This window comes from Protopterus annectens, chromosome 17.part0 (assembly GCF_019279795.1).
Source record: "Protopterus annectens isolate FY-2018-M chromosome 17.part0, PAN1.0, whole genome shotgun sequence".
Classification (NCBI taxonomy): domain Eukaryota; kingdom Metazoa; phylum Chordata; order Ceratodontiformes; family Protopteridae; genus Protopterus; species Protopterus annectens.
Genome location: NC_056751.1, coordinates 357,754,205 through 357,774,315, shown reverse-complemented (window position 1 = coordinate 357,774,315; position 20,111 = coordinate 357,754,205). Strand labels below are relative to the sequence as shown.

Sequence of the window (20,111 nt, the reverse complement as noted above, 5' to 3'; positions counted from 1 at the left end):
ACAGATGGTATCCTAAAAGCCATTGGTCCCAACTTATCTTGCAAAAAAATAGACAATGGCTTAGTTAACCAGCCCCTTCCTGATACTATAGGCCTTAGAGCAGGTCTATCAAGCCCTTTATGCACCTTAGGCAGGCCATAGATACAGGGAATAACTAGAAAATCTACCACGAAGTATGTATATAGTTCAAAATCTAACATCCTACACATTAAGGCATCATATAAAAAATGAAGACCTGCATTGTTTTGCAAGGAATGTCATGCTTTTGACGTATACCAGTGACATGAGAGGGGTATGTGGTATTATTAGAAAGAACTGGCCCGTGCTTTTAGCTGATGATGGTATCATAAAAGATACAGTTGGGAATGGTCCCTCCTTCAGGTTCAAGAATAGATGCAGTTTAAAGAGAGAATTATGCTATAATTTTGATCAAAGTAGGTCCTGTTTTCAGTAAGTTAGGAAGGGTAACTATGCATGTAGGGGTTGCAGAGCATGTGAATTTATATGTGAACAAAAAGCTTCTGTACATCCTAATAATAGGTATAGGTTTGAACCCAAGTTCTATGCTGACTGCACTTCTGTGCATTTAGTCTATCTGGCTCGATGTAGAAGCTGTTCATGCTTCTATATAGGGGAGACTGAACGCCCTTTTAAAGAGCATACACTGGAGCATTTGGGTTTTATATGTAGGCATGACCTCACCAGTGCCTTGTATAAGAACGTTCGTGATAAACATGGGCATACTTTCACTTTTATGGTTTTGCACTTAATAGGTTTTGATAAGCAGGGTGGAGATATGAGGAATAAATTAGAATTGGCAAGAGTCCAAATGGATTATTAGGCTCATTGCACATAGAGAACCAGAGCTGAATGGATGTGTACCTTTAAAGTCTGTTTTAACGGCACGCCCTCTGAAGCACTAATTATGTTCTTTAATTGCTTTTTTAATTGATTCTACTATTTAAATGTGTGCTGTTTGGTTTTTATTCTATTGGTCTGATGAAGTGCAGTGCACTTGCATGAAAGCGCTTACCACTTGTATTTTAATAAATTTATGTCTTTTAGCTGTATTTGGCTGCCTTATTCTTTTTTACTTATTTACCTTTAAAGAGTTATTGTTGATATGTTTTGTATGTGTATTTTGCATCAACTCTTGAGTCGATTAAGATATATTTACATTTTTAAGATTACAAGTTGGTCACTGATTATGCTGTCAGCTTTCTGATAAATTCATGGGAAATTTCACTCTAGAATCCTGTTATTTATTATAATTTATTATTATTTTATAAGCATTTTGTGATATATTATGATATGTTGCAGGGTTACTTGGCATTTTACATCTCTCTCCTGTTGAAGTTAACTGTTTTCAAGTGCATTCTGGATTGCTTTTATATATTTTTGTGCTATTTTTTAAAAGAGCACCTGTCCAATTTGTTTCACATTCTAGAGTTATTTACTATCCCACCAACACACCCAAGTTCGACTCTAATGTCATATGTGAAAGTTACACCTTATTACAGTATGTTGTTTACCCAGGAAATAAGCTGTGACGCCCATGCACTGGCCCAGTAATCAAGGAGCCTCAATCCTCACCACTAACACCAGTGAGGGGCATCCACATTGGGAGGATAACAAATACACACACAGTAAAGTACAATTTCCCTTAAGAGCACATAGAGATCACAGTCAGTCTGGGGCTGATTTCTCCCTTTCTCTCCAGATCCCCAATAAGACTCCCTACTGCCACAGCTATAGGGTTCAGATCTCAGCCGAGTAGTCATGCCAAAACATCCGGTACCCTCTCTGACCAACCAGTGCTTCATGTCCCTGCCCATGTAGCTGACACACACACACTCTTTGAGATTTGGTTTATGTACAAACACACAGACACTCCTGGGGAAAGCTAGCACAGGTTCTCCAGCTATGCCCCCTCCTGCCAGGCTATGAGATAGTAATCACTGCCACCAACTACTCTTATCAACTACTAATAAGGCCCTTTCCAAAGGTTGACCAATTCCACTGTGTAAGGTTTTTATTATCCAATTAGTAAGTGTGACAAACAGCAAGGCTGTTGGAGTGGCTTTGTACAATATCACCAAATGCACGCAAGTACTCTAGAGCTTAAATTATGTCTGCACAAAACAGCCACAGTTTAAAGGTTTTAAAATATTTAATAAATAATAAAAACACAAGACAATGCTTATTACTTCAACACAATGACATTAGAGAGTTCAGAAATCACTGGAAATACTTTATAACAATATTGTAGGATAGTCTGACATAAATATAGAAAACAGCTAGACTAATCTGGCTATATTCCTATCTATCTCTAATAAAAATCACTGTCCTAAATACTACTTACATACAGAGCAAGCAAGTGCTGGTGAGTGGATGTTCTTAATAGATCCAAGACAAGAAACAAAATGCTCTAAAACAATATTGTAGGATCGTCTGACATAAATATAGAAAACAGCTAGACTAATCTGGTTATATTCCTATCTATCTCTAAGAGAAATCACTGTCCTAAATACTACTTACATACAGAGCAAGCAAGTGCTGGTGACTGGATGTTCTTAATAGATCCAAGACAAGATTTAAAATGCCCTCCTTTCTTTCTGAGATAGGCCTTAAATTGATAACACACCTTACTGCTGAGTCATTAAAGATTACATCATTCTTGACACCTCTGCTGAAGTTTCCCAGGCTGACAGAACTCAAAATTTACCATATCTTTGTAATCTTGCACCTGCCAGGAAACCACAGCAATAAAGGACAACTTACATGTAAAATTTAGTAATTATCTCTGCCTTAAAACAATATAAAGATTTTCCTAGCCCAGGCATACTGTCTCCAAGCTTGAGATCAAACACAGTTATAAAATAATTCTTTACAGCTTTCTTCCAGCAGGGTGCACTGTGGTTACATTTTTGAAGCTCAGTACAACATATAGTTTAATCATAACATACAGTTCTCTTTACATTTGTAAAACAAACCTGTGGATTATATTAATAGTTATAATGACATAGAATTATCTACAAAATTCTAAATGGCTGGGTTGGCAGCCCCTCAGTTTTTCACATAAGTGTTACTGGCGACTCTAACATATGTGTTTCATGATGGGGTCTTAAATAAGTCCTCAACACAGAAACATATCAGATGTAGATGAAAGGATCATTTGGCTAAAAATCTTGATTTTTCTTTTAATTTCATTGCATCTTGTCACTTAAAAAGGTGCTACATTGCTGATTATTTTGTTTTGCAGTAGCATACCTTGCCTAATACTTCATGGTACATTTCTATTGGTTTTTGACTTCACTTCGGATGGCACTTCTTTATATGCTGTAGAAAATTAATCCTGTTTCCAGTTCTGGGATACCTTTCGGTAACTATATGTCCTGTATGTAACTTTATTTTATTAATCTATTTCCACTGTCCATTTGTATACCTATCCTAGAACAGCATGGAAATCCTATTCTATGTTTGACCTTCAGTATCATTCACAACACTTCCCCCACCCCAGTAATGAATGCACTTTATGAAGTGGGCCTAGTGCTTCATCATCAACCTAAAAAAGATTCCCTGCTTCCTGATGTGACCATCTGCCAACAGATAATGTCAATATTATCTGAGCTTCCCTCTCTTCTAGAACACTATGTATGTATTCCAAGTTTTAATAGGAATACATAAGCTATTGCTGTATATAGTCTTGTTTGAGCATTGTTCGTGGAAGGATTTATTGTGATTCAGAATACATGAAATAATTCATCTTAGATGTGTTCTCACAGGTCTCTGATCATAACCAGGATATTATGTGTTTGAAATAGACATATCAAGAAATTCACCTCAAGATCAAGACCTAATTATAATTATTTGTAGTGCGTAGAGCTTTAACATACTCCCATGACTCAAAAAGCCGTAACAATAACTGCTGCCACACAGAGAGCAATCAGCCAAGAAGAGCATCAGAAAGTCAACAAACACTGTATGGACATAAAATAAAAATTCCAAATAAAATATTTGTAGTTTTAATAGCTTCATGACGCTCTTCTCCTCTGATTGCTGAGTATTGTCAGACATGAGACTTGTGCTTAACAATACTGAGTGGTTTGCATAACAATTGGTAAACACCGATCTGATGTCAGGAAGGTGTTTAACAAGCTTGTCTTTTCATCACTTTCAGAGCATAATCAGAGCAGTCCTTGCAATGCAAGTACTTTGTAGTACGATGTCACTCAGCATTCTAAGCCAGAACTGTTAACTCCTACTCATCCTCACTACTCATTTGTCCATTTGCTTAGTACTATTTGCTGATCAACTATTTCATATTGCTTATACTCTGCTAAGGAACTTTATTTTCTGACTCAAACCATTTAATTGTATTTTAGGTGAGTGGGTGCTAATTTTTAACAAAGAGCCATAAATGTGTCTTATGGGAATGAGGGGCACTAGAGAATTTTGTAAGGTGGTAATCTGAAGAGCCATGAGTGTAGTGGGAATGAAGGAAAAGAGCCATGGCAATTGCAGACATGAACAAATAACACAGAATGTGTTAGCATTGAAGGAGCAGGGTTAATGATTTGTGTCATTCATAGAAATTTAAGAAAGAGGGTACACCAGGTGTGAAAATACTGAAGAGAGTTTGTGCATAGTGAAGCTGAGTCTCCCACATCCAAGTTTGAACAGGCCTGGGTATAGCACCCCCCTCCCATGTTGTGAAGAGCCAAACACCACAGCCTATGTACAGTATATGCATCTTAGGTTCATAGGTTGGTACTGGGCTATCTGCACGAAGGCATATATTAGCCCAGCCACATTGTGCTGTATTCACCGCCCCTTTAGTAGTTGCCTAGACCCTTTTACTAGCAGCTAGTACCCTTGGCCCCTATCTAGTAGTGCTGTTGGTGTGATCCCCGGTGAGAAGTTTCTGTTACCCATCCACTCATCAAGTTCCTCTTGAAGAGTGATAGTGAGGAGCTCTGTCTTATGTAGATCGGGACCCTGTTCCATAGTAAGGGAAGTCTCTGCGAAGGGAATCTATCCCTCCAGCATGTTCTATTCATTGTTGTGTTGAGGTTTATATCCCTAGAGTGTGTAGCTCGAGTAGATTTGGTTTTGCTAAGAGGGGGCATGTTCAACAATTCTGGGTTGGACATGGCTCTGTACGTTAGACAGAGATCGCCTCTGAGAAAGCGGTATGCAACAGAGAACAGACTTAGCTTTTTCAATCATGCTGCATAGGACAACTGTTTGAGGCCAGTAATCCTCTTGGTTAGGTACCTCTGTGGTCTCTCCAGCTGCTGGAGATGTCTAGCCAGGTACATTCCAATTGGTGCATTGTACTCAATAATGGGTCTGATGAGGAAAGAGTAGAGGGGCACCATTACATCCTTAGATCTTTATGTGAACCCTTTCATGATCAGATGGGTCACATAGAAGGATTTTCTAACCACTTTGGCAACATGGTTATCAAAGGAAAGCTGACTATCTACTTGGGTCCCTAGATCCCTTATTTCTTCTTCAGATTTCAGGGGATTACCTCCTATGTTGTAGTTTGCAGGTACTCTGTTTTTTCCAAAGGGGATTACTACGCATTTTTTTGCATTTAGCTTGAGACCATGGCTTTGACATCATGCATCAGTCTCATTTAGGCCCTTCTGGAGGATCTCCATGTCGGCCGGAGACTCTGTTATAGCACCCAGTTTGCAGTCGTCCACAAACTTAGTCAGCCACTGACTGTTCATGCCATTAAATTGCACTGCGTGCTATGCTGGGCCCCCTTGCCAGCACTTTAAACAGGTCAGTCTGCATGGTATCACTTTGAGTATGCCCTGTAGAAAGTGTTCTTGTTCATTTCACATCCCTCTGGGACAATGATTGGGGAACCACAGAAACTATAATGATAATAATCCTATTTGTTAAGCAGGTAGGCCTACTGAACACACAGTCTCTTTTTAGGAATGACCCAGGAGTAATGCCTGGTTAAGTAACTTGCTCAAGGTTACACAGTAGGTAAACAAGGGCTGAAAGAAACAAACCCTGTACCACTGGAACTACAGCTCCCAATGTTAACCTCTGCACCATACTGCATGTTGAATAAAACAATATTCTGTATATTTTTTGTGTCAGTGCATGATCCTTGGACTGCCAGGCACATGATGCAGTTCATGAATCATTTACCAGAATGTCCTTCATCTGAAGTACCCTGTGCTCTACATTTGGTACATAGGGTGGGCAATATGTCTGCATCTCCCTGCCCCTCTGCAATAAAATAACATAAAACGTATTTTGTAGGAGGCTTTAAGTAAGGACATTTGTGTATGTAAAATCACAGATGTATTTTATTTTTGAGTTTTAAATGCATTGTTCATTTTGAAGCAGTTCAGAAATTGTATGTGTTTGTTTAGTAGCTGCTTTAAATTTTAAATCCACTTTATTTTCAGATTTATAAAAATGTTTAAATGCACTTGCAAAATTGTTCTAAAGTTTTAAGTATACTGTTCATTTCAAAGCTAAGAAATTTTGAAAACTTTTGCAGAATGACTGTCTTTTAAAGGTTTTATTAATGCACTTCATTTGTAAATAAAATATTGTTAAACATAAGATAGGTGGTACAACATCCTAAAGTTGACTAATTTGTTAAATGAAATCTGATCACAATTTATTTTACAGCCAAACTCCTGAAATAACAATCCAGTGGTGCAAAAGTGTGGCCAATGTTATACCGAGACGCCCTTCGCAGCTGAACACCCAAAGACAAATACAAAAGGTAAGACTGCTTGCTGTAGTCCTTAGAAGTTCAGTCTTCCCATAAAAGTGAACTGCAGTCATGCAGTTGGTAGGTAAGCAGGTGCTGAACCACTAATTAGTATGGCAAAAACAGGAAGTAAGTAAATGTGTTATGACTGCTTTAATTATATATTATGTTGAATGGCATGTGGCTTCTCATTGCTGGTTTATTACAGAGTTCTTACCTCAAATTTGGTACCCATTTTAAGAGGGTTCAGACTCACTGGCTTTTTACATTGGTGTGATCAGTTACACAGCCTTGAAGTGCATTAAATGAGCTGGGGTTCAGGCCTACAGGATTTTTACATCAGCACGATCAGTTACACAACCCTGAAGTGCACTAAATGAGCTGGGGTTCAGGCCTACAGGATTTTTACATCAGGACGATCAGCTACACAACCCTGAAGTGCACTAAATGAGCTGGGGTTCAGGCCTACAGGAGTTTTACATCAGGATGATCAGCTACACAACCCTGAAGATTATTAAATAAACTAAGGTCCAGACCCATTGATTTTTTACATCGGTGTGATCATTTACACAGCCTTGAAGTAGATTAAGTAAATTAGGGTTCAGACCCACCGGCTTTTTAAATTTGAGATGATCAGTTGCACGGCCCTGAAGTGCATTAAATAACTTGGGGTTCAGACCACTAGCTTTTTACATTGGTGTGATCAGTTACACAGCCCTGAAGTGCATTAAGAAAACGGGGTTCAGACCCACTGACTTTTCACATTGAGGTGATCAGCTACACATCCCTGAAGTACATCAAATGAACTGGGGTTCAGACCCACTGCCTTTTTACATTGGTTCCAGACCCACTGTATATTTACATTGAAGTGATCAGTTACGCAACCCTAATGTGCATTAAATATCAAGCACTTGCTATCACATTCTCATTTTTCCTCTGTGCAGCACAATGGCCCACATTGTTAAAATGGGTAAACACACATCAAAAGATGACACTGTCAACCTTGCCTTGACCAATACTGGATACAGTTAAAGGACTGAGCATCAGTAAGACTGGTCATTTGCTAAAATAATGTGGTGTATTTCCTTTCTTAGTAAGTTCCCCTTTTTGAAATGCTTAGTAGTCATCTCTGATTGTGCTGTTTTGAGCAGCATTTACTTGTCATCAGTAAATCTGTAAACACCCTGTTAAGCATCTTCTCCTGGGCTCTGCCAAACCTAGCCAGGGTCCTCTTAATGTACTTTCTCTTGGTCACTTGTGTGGTCTCACTCCTCTGCTCTTGCCTAAAAGCTGTGCACATGGCCTGCAAGAATGTTGTTGCGTACAGTCATACCTATCAGTCTTTGCTGTCAACCACTAATTCTAGTTGTATGTCAACTTGATTGCTTTCTCTTTCTCCACACATTTCATACGTGTTCTTCTTCCTGTGGTTAATTTTACTTTGGGATCATCTTCCCTTCTGCCCTCTACTTCCTTCTGCTTGCCTGTACTCACAGATCTTCAAACCTAAATCTTGTTCTCATTATCACTTGAGCCCGTACAGACTCCTGTGTCTTCAAAAACTTTGCTCCTGAGTTATGAAATGCCACCTCTCATATCATCAGTGGCTTCCAGTTCAGTGTCAGTATTCAGCAGCTGTGGCCCCACAACCACCCTTGTTCTTATGCTTCCTAGACCTGACAGTTGCATTCTTTCTCTCTCTGCATCCTGCTCCCTGCAGTTATGTACCTTCTTACTGTGCTGTATTTACCCACGTGTTCCACTATTTCTGCTACATGTATTGTTTTACAGAGTTGTACTTTTGTGCATTGTCCTGTATGGCAGTTGTGTTTACATAATTGTACTACTTTCTGTATGTAACACCACATATATTTACTTTTTAATATGCTTGATACATGTCCGCTTTATCACTAAATATTGTTATGCATGCTATCTCTTTAAATGTTTTATTTATGTTTTAAGTAACTCTAAGATTTTATTTGCATTATTTTCTTTCATATTATAGTTGCTTCTGGTACATCCATAAATACCGGTGGTGCCTGGCTAGCAGGCCTGCCCAGATACCTAAAAAATTAATAGCAACATAAAGGCAGTTATGGCTAATGGTAAAACTTTATACAACAAATCTGTTAATGGGATGGCATCTCTGATGAAATTTCTCCTTTGGGGTCTGTCACCAGAAAAACCCCAGGTCATAGGCTCTTGGTGTGATGTCTGTGAAGCAGTTCTTTGAACATTTCCGGGAGCTCTATTGTAACACAGATGTACTGCTAATTTTGAGTGACCAGCACAACTATACATGTTCCTGCATCCAGAGGAAAGCAGACTTCTTACTGGACATAGACAATCCATTTATAATGCATTTAAAACATTAAAACGTAGAAGCTTTTGGACAAGAACAACCTTTCTGTAAAATACTAGTTCTGATTGCGCATGTGTGTTGGATCAAAGAAAATGTCTTTTATTTACCCAGCAAGTAGAAGACCAGTGAATGCAACTGGCAGTCTGGATAAAATGCACTGTTGTTTCTCATTACTGTCTACAGTATATTTTATTATTTCCAAAGACCTATTTTTACTTGGTTGTGTTAATATATTCCTTGTGTAAAAATGTGTCTGTTTTTGTGTGGTGGTGAGGGAGCGAGTAAAGAAAGTGCAGTTGTCCTCTGAGATGTCTGAAGTTGGGTGTATCAGAAGTTTTACACACACACACACACACACACACACACACACACACACACACACACACACACACACACACACAGAGGAGAACAAGGAGTAGCCAGAATCACTGGAGTAGTTTGTTTTCCCAGAATTCTCATTACGTCTGTAAAACTCTTTTGCTATTGCGAGTGAATGATTAATCATCTTTAAGAACAAACTGACCTAAGAAGTATTTGTCTGCGTGGGTACCTGGAATTCTGGGATGTGTTAAGGAAAATTCCCTGAGTAATTCTGTTAAGTGTATAATGAAGTATACTTAATTAATTTAAATTTTTCTGTCATCATAATTGTACACTTGTCCTTTCTGAGTGTGCCTGACAGGCATTTTCATACTAATTGTCAGTCTTCACAATGTTGAAATGGTGTTTACCTTAGTAACCATTGCAGAACTTACTAAAAGTACACTGGTGCTCAATGACGCAAGAGCTTGTTCTTTCCTAAGCTTTAATAAAACTAATTTAATTAATAATAAATAGCAGTCCTGCCTATTTATTGCCTTTCTTTTAGCTATTTTTAGTTCAGAGGAAATAAGATCTGAGATTGTCTGTATGAAATACAGAAGCATCTGGTAGCGACACATGAGTTGTCTGGCTTCTGAACTTGCCTTTCACAAGGTTCTTTCAGTGAGGGTTCTGTATATGGACTTGGGGTTGTAGGCTTAATTGTGACTACTTAGCCCATTCTGTTTCTTGCTCCCCAAGCAACAGAGTATGCATATTTCTGTCAAATTAACTGTTTGAAACAGAACTATTGCATGTTCAGCCTACAGCTTTTACTTGTTTGACAAATGATTGTGCAGGCCAAAGGCTATGCCTTCAGCTTAACAGCGGTCTAATCGTGCTTTGCTGCCTGTTTGTTGATACAGATGGACTATATCCCTTAAAAACAGATCCACTCCCAAATGTTTAACAGACAATTGTTTTGAGATGTTGTACTTCTTGGAGGAGAATTAAAAAAATGAATGGAATGCGTATGTTCCTGTTTCCACTTTCTAGTTAAAGCCCATCTTTTCTTTTCTTGAACTATTATGATTTCAGTTCTGCCCATCACTAGTGTTCAGCTGTCTTGTACATGTGTGAGTGTGCAGGTGTTCGTGTGCGCCTATGTTTATTTGTGTGTGAGTGTGCGTAATACTATCTTTATGGAAGGTGCATTTATTTAGTGATAATTATATTTTTCAGTAGTATGGCCTGATCAAAATCTAAGTACAGCTTGTTCAAAAAGTGGTTGGTGTAGTTCAGGTGCTTTCTATAGATGCTGATTTATTGAGCAGTTTTATATGAGCTGTTAATATAAATGACATGACATTGTTGCAGGAAAAGTCAGTAGAACATAAGCAACCAGACACAGTAACACTGTCAGTTTCGTGACCATACAGTTAGGGCTCTCTGAAAGTGACTAAACCTGTGCTCATACCTCGTAAAAGGCATACACGGCAGCCAACAAAGCTTTGCAGCAAAGTCCTAAGCCTGAGGAAATCAAACCTGTGACAAAAGCATGAAACTTATTAGAATCTTGCAGCTTCAATGCCCTGCAATAAACTGCTGAACCAATGTGTGTGTGTGTGTGTGTGTGTGTGTGTGTGTGTGTGTGTGTGTGTGTGTGTGTCGACAGGGAAGTGTCAATGGCAAATCTATGCATTCTCCAAGCTACTACTTCAGAGCATGCAAATCACAAAACATGTTTATTTACCCCCCCCCCCAAACCCCACCTGCAAAATACATATACCAGCACTGAGATTGCACAATAATGAGTTAAGGGTATAATTCCCAGTCCTGTTATTAGTGCACTACTGCAGACTTGCACAGCTGTCAACCGTCTGGTTTGTCAGCCAAGGTATGTAAACAAAACAACTGTCAATAAAATTGAACTTTGACAAAACTAAGCACTTTTGTATCTTTAGGTATCTATATAATGCACACACATATATTAACAAAAGGCCCCAACAAAAACATGAATTATGTCACACAGTCCCAGATTAGAATCTCTTTCACTGCCATCCAAGACTGCAGTTGCTTCTTCCTTTCCTTGCTACATTATACAAGGCATGACGCCTTTAAATCAGCCCTAGTTTTTCAAGGAAACATCTCTAGTTCCCTCTGCTACAAGCCTACCTTATTACATGCTTCATCCGGGTAGCCCTGTCCATGAAGACATCATTCTGAATGTTTTACTGAGTCAGTCCCCTGTAAAGCAGCACAATATTTGGTCATGTCTTTTGTGAAAACTTAATTAGATATTTTTCAGTAAAGCTGATGAAATGTTGGCACTTCATTATATCCGGTACTGGACTGTAACTTCTTCATCTTAATGGTTTCTCCAAGGTCTGCCTACTCAGAGTATAGGGAAAAGGTGACTTTGTTTGTATTAATACTTTCACACAAATTTGCACAACCATGGAAACAGCATATTTAGAGACTGTAGGTATTGGGAGCAGATCCTCACATTTGGGGGTGTAGGCTGGCAGAGCCCCTCTGTAAAAATGATATTTAGGTGTGTGTTGATGCTTTTTTGTGTGATATTTTGACCTAATGAACTTCTGATCCCCAGGGTACTGGAAAACTGTGTAATGTAGTGCATGGTATTGCTTGCAGGCTGTGTCCTGTTTTATTTTGAATCCTGACTCGAACAGCTGTATAGTTAGTTACGTGCATTGTAGTACTGTATGTTCTGCCTTTTCTGCAGACCATTCCCCTATGCACTAAAACATCCTGTCTACTGTCTGACAGGGTCTACTGCACTGCAGTGTCCCTTTTTTCTTATTTTCATTCTTAATTCTCTCTTCTATTAAGATTTTATAGTTCTAACTTTATAATCGCTGTGGGTTTCCCATCGATGCGCATGTTTCCTGGGATTTGTTTTATACTATAGACACTGACTATAATTCTTTTGTATGTGATGATTGGCACAGCATTTGTGTGTAAGAGCTTGTTGCACTAGGGGGAATGCTCATCTGATATGTTAATACATCGAAACACATACTACATTGACAGATAAGGAAGGGAAGACAGCTTAGCCCATTAGGTTTGCCCATTTCCTTATGAACTGGAAATGCTGCAGTTGTCCTTATCCAATAACTTATTTTTCTCTGCCCTTCTTCTCATAGGAACTGCCTCTTATCTCTCCCAGATATTGAATTCTTTCACAGTTTTTGACCCTACAGCCTCTTCAGGAGCACATTTCCAGTCCTCAACTTTTCTAAACAGCTTCACTTTCGGAAAGCCTTATTACCTCATTAGGCAGCACCTGGTGCTTCGCTGCATGACTTCACAAATTTATAATGCTGTGTTTTGTTTGTTGTGACTTTTTAATTCCACAATTTTCATGATACTCTAGTTAACAGAGATAGCCTGTTTTGTTTTTACTGTACATCTTAAGTTTAGCTGTTTTACAAATTGTATTGTACATTTTATTTACTTTATACTGATTACTTTTCCCATGCATATCTTTGTGCCTGCATGATTAATGTTTGCAACACAAATGTTTGACACTAAAAAATACAAATGCTAACTTGCAAATTAAACACAGCAAAGGCAAAAGTGAATAAGGCTGTTCAACAAAAAATAATGTTTACAGGGTTACAATGCCCTCCCCAAGCCCTTCACGTTATAGTCACCCTCCAGCTTAAATGACTTCAGGCCTGTTGCACTTACCTCCACAGTTATGCAATGTTTTGACAGGCTAATCAGGAAGCACCTGTCTGCAGAGCTACCATCAAATTTTGATCCACTGCTGTTTGCCTACAGAGAAAACAGATCCACAGATGATGAAATAACAGTCGCATTGCATCTTGCTCTTAAGCATCTGGACAGCTATGTGAGAGTGCTATTCATCAACTTTAGCTCAGCATTTAACACAGTTGTCCCTATGTAGCTGATGAATAAGCTAGTACATTTGGGCATCAGCAAACACCTCTGCAGTTGGATCCTGGAGTTTTTTTATTAACATGCCACAGAAGGTTTGTGTGGGCAAGAATACCTCTAGCAGCATAACACTCAACACAGGTGTTCCTCAGGATTGCATTCTCAACCCCCTATTGTTTACTGTCCTTATCCATGACTTAACAGCAAACGTCAGTACAAATTATATCATCAAGTTTGTTGATGACACCACAGTCATGGGTATCATCAGGAGAGAGGATGAGAGTGCATACAGAAGAGGTAAACACACTGATTGCCTGGTGTGCAAGAAACAACTTGGATCTGAATTTTAGTAAAACAAAACAGATTATCATAGACGACAAGAAGAGGCAAACACCTGATACACCATTCCTGATCAAAGGTGAGAAGGTGGAAAGGGTAAGCAGTACCAAATTCCTCAGAGTTCATATCTCTGATGACGTCTCTTGGTCCGAGAACACCTGCCACATAGTGAAAAAAGCACACCAGTGTCTCCACTTTTTGAAAAGAATCAAAAAGGTGAAACTACCATTGTCAGCATTTTCCACCTTCTACAGAGCAGCAATTGAAAGCAACCTGGCATCCAGTTTTTTTGGTATGGTATGGGAGCTGCTTGGTAGCAGATAAGAAATCCCTGCAGAGAGTGGTGAGAGTTGCCGAGAAGATAACTGGCATTAGTCTGCCCAATATCCAAGATCTTTATACATTGAGGAGCCTAAAGAGAGCCACCAAAATACTAAATGACTCAACTCATCCTGCAAACAGTCTGTTTATGAGCCTGTCATCGGGTAGAAGATACCGCAGTTTCTGATGCAGGACAACTAGATTCAAAGACAGTTTTTATCCAAAGGTGATCAGACTTCTTAATTCCAACATTAGGTCTGATCACTGACTTCCCATTCACTGTTTGATATTATTTTATCTATTATTTATTAAGCAAAGCCAGCCATTATAATTTATACTTCTAACCCAGATGCAATATTTTTTTTTCTTCAGCTGCTACTGCTATGTGCTTGTTCACCCATAATGTGGGACATAGGTTCATAGGTAGATACTAGGCTATCAGCCCAAGGGCCAAAGTAAGCCTAGCCAACAAGGTTCCCTTGCTAACACCACCCAAGAAAGTTAATTTCATGTGCCCCTGTTGAGCAGAGCCACAGAAGTGATCCCTAGGGTGTATTTCCTATTTCCCATCCACTCATCAAGATTTTTCTTGAAGAGTGCTAATAAGGAATTTTGCTTGACATAGATGGGTAGCTTGTTCCAGAGTATAAGAAGTCTCTGGGACAGGAATCTATCCCTCCAGCATGTCCTGTTTATTGTGGTGACAAGGTTTAGGTCCCTAGAGCATGTAGCTTGGAGAGATTGGAATTTCTTTAGGTGTAGCATGTCCAACAGCTCTGGGTTTTACATAGCTTTATATGTTAGGCAGAGATCACCTCGGAGTAGACTATATGTTACGGAGTAAAGCTGGAGTTTTTTTGAGATGGTCAGTGTAGGGCATCTGTCTGAGGCCAGTAATCCTCTTTGTGAGGTTGTTCTGTGGCCTTTCCAGCTGCTGCAAGATGTCCTGTGAGGTATATTCCAAAAGGGGCGTTGTACTCTATAATGGGTCTAATGAGTGCCAAGTAGAGGGGGACAATGACCACTTTTTGTCCTGGATGAGAACCCTTTTGTGATGAGGTGTGCCACATAGAAGGAGTCCCTGACTACTGTGGCGATGTGATTATCAAAGGAGAGACTACTGTCCACCTGGGTCTTTTATCACACATTCGGCATTAAGTAGACTGCCGTTTATGTGGTAGTTCATGGGTACAGAGTTTTTACCAACGGGGATGACAATGCACTTTTTGGCATTGAGCTGGAGGCCATGCTTCTGACACCAGGCATCTGTCTCAAGTGAGGCCCTTCTGTAGGATGTCCACATCATTTGAGGACTCAACTATGGCTCCTAGTTTGCAGTCATCTGCAAACTTCATTAGCCGGAGGCCTTCTGTGTTAGACTGTACTTCAGAGAAGTAGATGCCAAACAGGAGAGGACCCAGGACTGAACCCTGTGGTACTCCACTTGTCACTGGTTTGAAGTCAGATTTGGAGTCTGCAACCTTTACAGTGTGGGTTCTGTCAGTGAGCCAGTTTGCAACCTATCTTGTGATGTAGGGATTTATACCTAGTTTAGCTATAATTCCAGAATGGGGGATGGTGTTGAAAGCCTTGGCGAGGTCAAGCTAGGCTGTGTGAACCACCTTACCCTCATCTACAGCTTTGGTGACTAGCTCAAAGAAGTCATTCAGGTTCAGAAGGCATGATCTGCCTTTCACAAACCTTAACTGGGTGGGGTCCAGAGTTTGGAGGTTGCTAATGTCTTTGTTTATGAGCTCCATGATGATACGTTCCATGGCCTTGCAGACCAGGCTCGTCAGGCTAATATTGTGATAGTTCCCAGGATCAGTGGTGGCTCCCACTTTGTGGAGTGGGATAACTGTTGCTATGTGCCATTCAGTGGGCACAAAGCCTGACGTGAGACTATGACTGAACATGGTGCTTAGGTGGGGAGCCAGTTCATTCTGAAGTTCGTGTAAAACGCAGCCTGGGATGTTGTCCAGTCCCATGGATGCTGTGTTTTTGGTTTTAGAGAGTTCAGCTTTTACTTGCATAGATGTGATTACAGAGACTTTGTATTCTTCCTGTATAGCTATAGGCCCTTTAGGGGGTGAGAGGGGGTAAAGTTAGCACTGAACCTATCTGCCAGGATGTTGGCAATATCAGTTGGTTCTGTAATTTTTGTGCCGTTGTGCTGTAACTCAGAGCAGATCTGGGTGTTGCCATTGAGATTCTTGACATAGCTATAGAATGCTTTGTGGTTGCCCTTAGAATCAGTGGTGATTTTGTTTTCATAGCTAGCTTTGGAGGATCTTATAAGGGATCTCAGCTTCTTACTGAGGCTGACCAGGGAGCTCCTCCACTCATGGGATTTTATTCTCTTTTGCAACAGTTTCTTTCTTCTGTTGTAGGTTTGTTTATGGGAGGGGACCAACAGATTGGCTTCCTTTTTTTTGGAGGATAGCATCTTGGTTCTGTTTGGGATAGCACAATCCATGCACTCGTGTAAGTGCTTATAGAGTGCATTTGTGTAGGATTCAGCAGTCATAACTGTATTGTCCATCTGCATGGGTGTCATGAAGTTCGCCACTTCTGTCTTAAGAAGCAGGAAGTTGGCTTTGGATAACTTTTTTACAGTGGTTTCCTTAATGGTGTGTGGGGGCAGGATGCAAATATCTAGGGTGATTAGCTTATGGTCAGATCTGACCAATGAGGCGTTGACTTCAGGTGTGTAACACCAGTCACTCATGTTGGTAATGACTAGGTCTAGGATATTGTTGCCCCTGATGGGGGTGTGGATAAGTTGATCCAGGGCATTGGAATTTATGAACTCCAGAAAGCATTGAGCGAAAGAGTTGGTACATAAGTAGTTTTCCTAGTTAATGGTAAGGTAGTTGAAATTGGCCATTATTAGGGTATTTGGTTGAACCCTAATATTTTCCAGTATATCAAGCATGGTGGGGGATCTGTAGCAAGCTACAGTTTGGATTGCAGTTTTGCCCAGAGTAAGTTGCACTTCGATAACCTCAGATGCATTATGCTGCGCAACTAGCCTGGAGGTGTGGATATCCTTAATGAATATGGACACACCTCCGCCTTTGGTGTTCTGGTCCAGGTTAGATGGCCGAAAAGTGTGGTATGAGTTATAGCCTGGTAATGCAAGGGTGCTTTCTAGAGCCTTGAACCTGGTCTCAGTCACTGCACAGATATCGATGTTCTCCATTTTAAGGAGTGCCTCAAGTGAGTGCATTTTGAGATTTAGACTTCTAGCACTGAGTAGCATTACTCTCAGTTTTTGCTTGCCTGTTCCTGTTACGGTGGTGAATTTGTCATTTGAACCTTGCCTAAAAAAGGCACTATAGGGGCGGCAAGAGCCTTAGCCAGTATCTGGAATCCCAGGGGTGACAGGTGCAGGCCATCTCTGGCAAAGCATTGTGGTCTGTCGACCATGTCGTCCCAGGCAGACAGATACTGGATCCCCTTAGAATGACACCAGAAGCTTAGCCAATTGTTGAAATCAATCATTTTGTCCTTGTACATTCTGGCCAATGGCAGGATGCCACTCAGGGCTAGGGTCATACCTGCCTGGGCTACAAGATCGGAGAGCTCTTCCATGTCTCTTTTCATGTAGTCCAGGGAGGTGCATCTCAGGTCATCCACACCAACATGGACAATGACAAAGTCATATTTGTACTTGTTGTGGAGTGACCTGAGTGCGTGGGTTATGTGGTGGATCCTGACACCCGACAGGCAGCTGACATTAACCTTCTCCTTGTTTAGCCTAGTGAGTGGGACATCATGTGCAATTCTGTTACTAGAACTTTGCTGCCAGATGTGTGTTTTTAGTTTCTTAACAAGTGTGTGTAGCTATATATAGAGTTGATTTACAAGATGGTGGTAGTATTATTATTATACAGTGGATATAAAAAGTTTACACACCCCTGTTAAAATGCCAGGTTTTTGTGATTTAAAAAAATTAAACCACAATAAATCATTTCAAAACTTTTCCAACCTTTAATGTGATCTATAACCTGTACAATTAAATTGAAAAACAAACAAATCTGTTAGGGGAAAATATAAAAAAATAAAAAAACATACAGTAAGCGGGTTGCAGAAGTGTGCACACCCTTAAACTAATACTTTGTTGAAGCACCTTTTGATTTAATTACAACATTCAGTCTTCTTGGGCACACACCTGCCAATTAAAGAGACTCTGATAAATCCAAAATAAAGTTCAGCTGCCCTAGAAGGATTTTCCTGACATTTACTCAGTTGCCTGCTACAGCAAAAGCCATGGTTCACAGAGAGCTTACAAAGCATCAAAGGGATCTCATTGTTGAAAAGTATCAGTCAGGAGAAGGGTACAAAAAATTTCCACAGCATTGGATATGCCACTGAACACAGTGAAGAAGTCATCAAAAAGTGGAGAAAATGTGGGACAACAGTGACGATACAAATAACTGGACGTCTCTCCAAAATTGATGAAAAAACTAGATGAAAACTGGTTAGGGAGGCTGCCAAGAGACCTACAGCAACTCTGAAGGAGCTGCAGGAATTTTTAGCAAGTACTAGTTGTGTACTACATGTGACAACAATCTCCTGTATTCTCCATATGTCTGGGCTATGGGGTAGGGTTCAAGATGGAAGCCTTTTCTTACACAGAAAAACATCCAAGCCCAGCTAAAATTTGCAAAACAATGCATTAAGTCCCCAAAAGCATGTGGGAAAATGAGTTATGGTGTGATGAGACCAAGGTTGATCTTTTTGGCCACAATTACAAAAGGTACGTTTGGCATAAAAACAACACTTCACATCACCAAAAGAACACCATCCCCATTGTGAAGCATGGTTGTGGCAGTATCATGCTTTGGGGTTGCATTTCTTCATCTGGAACTGGAGCTTTAGTCAAGGTGGAAGGAATTATGAACAGTTCCAAATATCAGTCACTTTTGGTCCAAAACCTTCAGGTGTCTGCCAAAAAACTGAAGCTGAAGATGAAGAGGAATGTCACCTTTCAGCACAATAATGACCCCAAGCATACATCCAAATCAACAAAAGAATGGCTTCACCAGAAGAAAATTAAAGTTTTGGAATGGCCCTGCCAGCACCCATACCTAAATCCAATAGAAAATCTGTGGGGTGACCTGAAAATTACGTCTTTCTGTATATGTGTTTTTTTTTTTTTGCCTGTCCCCTGATAAGCTGATTGCACGGAATGTCATTAAATCTACACTTGTACAGATCTAAATGACAATAAAGTTACTTTTGACTTTTTGAAATTTTTATATGTACTGTCTGCAATGACTGTATCTTGAACTTGGGGAGGATTTTCCAAGATGCAGCAATTTCACACCTAGGACCAGATTTCAAAAGTCTGCCTTGATTCCAAATGAGCTACTGTCAATGCAAGTGACTTAATTTGGTGTAAGGCCCATCTATAAACATGCTTACACCACGGGCCAGACTCCAAAAGATCTACTCTCAGCATGGTTTCACTGTAAGTGGTCCCTTACACTGAGAACAAGTCTTTGGAAATCAAGCCTTTAGTGTACAGTTACAAAATTATATATTTGCGCTGGTATTTTAGATTGTGTGTGTGCTTCTGTTGGTTTTTGTTATTATTTTGAGGCAACAGATACTAAAGTTTGTCATGAAGCAGTCCAGAATAATTATGATAGATCAGTCTCAAAAAGTGCTTTTCTGAAGTACTTTTAACACAATCCAGAGAGCACCTTTACAAATGGAAAACAGAAAGGAGACAGAATAGGTAAGTAAAAAGGGTGCATTTCCAAGTATGTTCACTGATTCAGAGAGCTGCATGTTCTGTCCTAGCTGCTACATCTCCAGATGTTCATATATGAGCAGTGGCATCCTACTGGAAATATATTAGGCAGTTTTAATTTAATACCTTATGTGAAAAAGTAAGTTACTGGATGAAGTGTCTGTCAGAAAAACTTATAATCAAGAAGAAAGGAATGTTTTTTGAAGCTGGTTGAGGAAACAGTGCAGAAAATGCAAAGGGATGCATTGCATAGCAAGAGGGCTAAATTCTTGGGGCAATTGTATTTCAAGATGTAGTGAATGAAAACGGTACTTGAGCTTACACTGTGTTACACAAGATAAGCCCAGGGC

The 20,111-nt window shown here is 39.9% G+C and overlaps 1 protein-coding gene across 4 annotated transcripts in view; it reads left to right on the top strand.

The window, feature by feature from the left end:
* The window catches only part of LOC122791672 (ras association domain-containing protein 8-like), a 753,416-nt gene that overhangs the window by 557,881 nt on the left and 175,424 nt on the right, over nucleotides 1-20,111 (top strand). For all 4 annotated transcript variants that reach the window (XM_044059512.1, XM_044059510.1, XM_044059514.1 and 1 more), the window contains one exon: nucleotides 6,670-6,766. The gene's annotated coding sequence lies outside the window, so the exon portion shown is untranslated. The remainder of the gene's footprint in view (nucleotides 1-6,669; nucleotides 6,767-20,111) is intronic.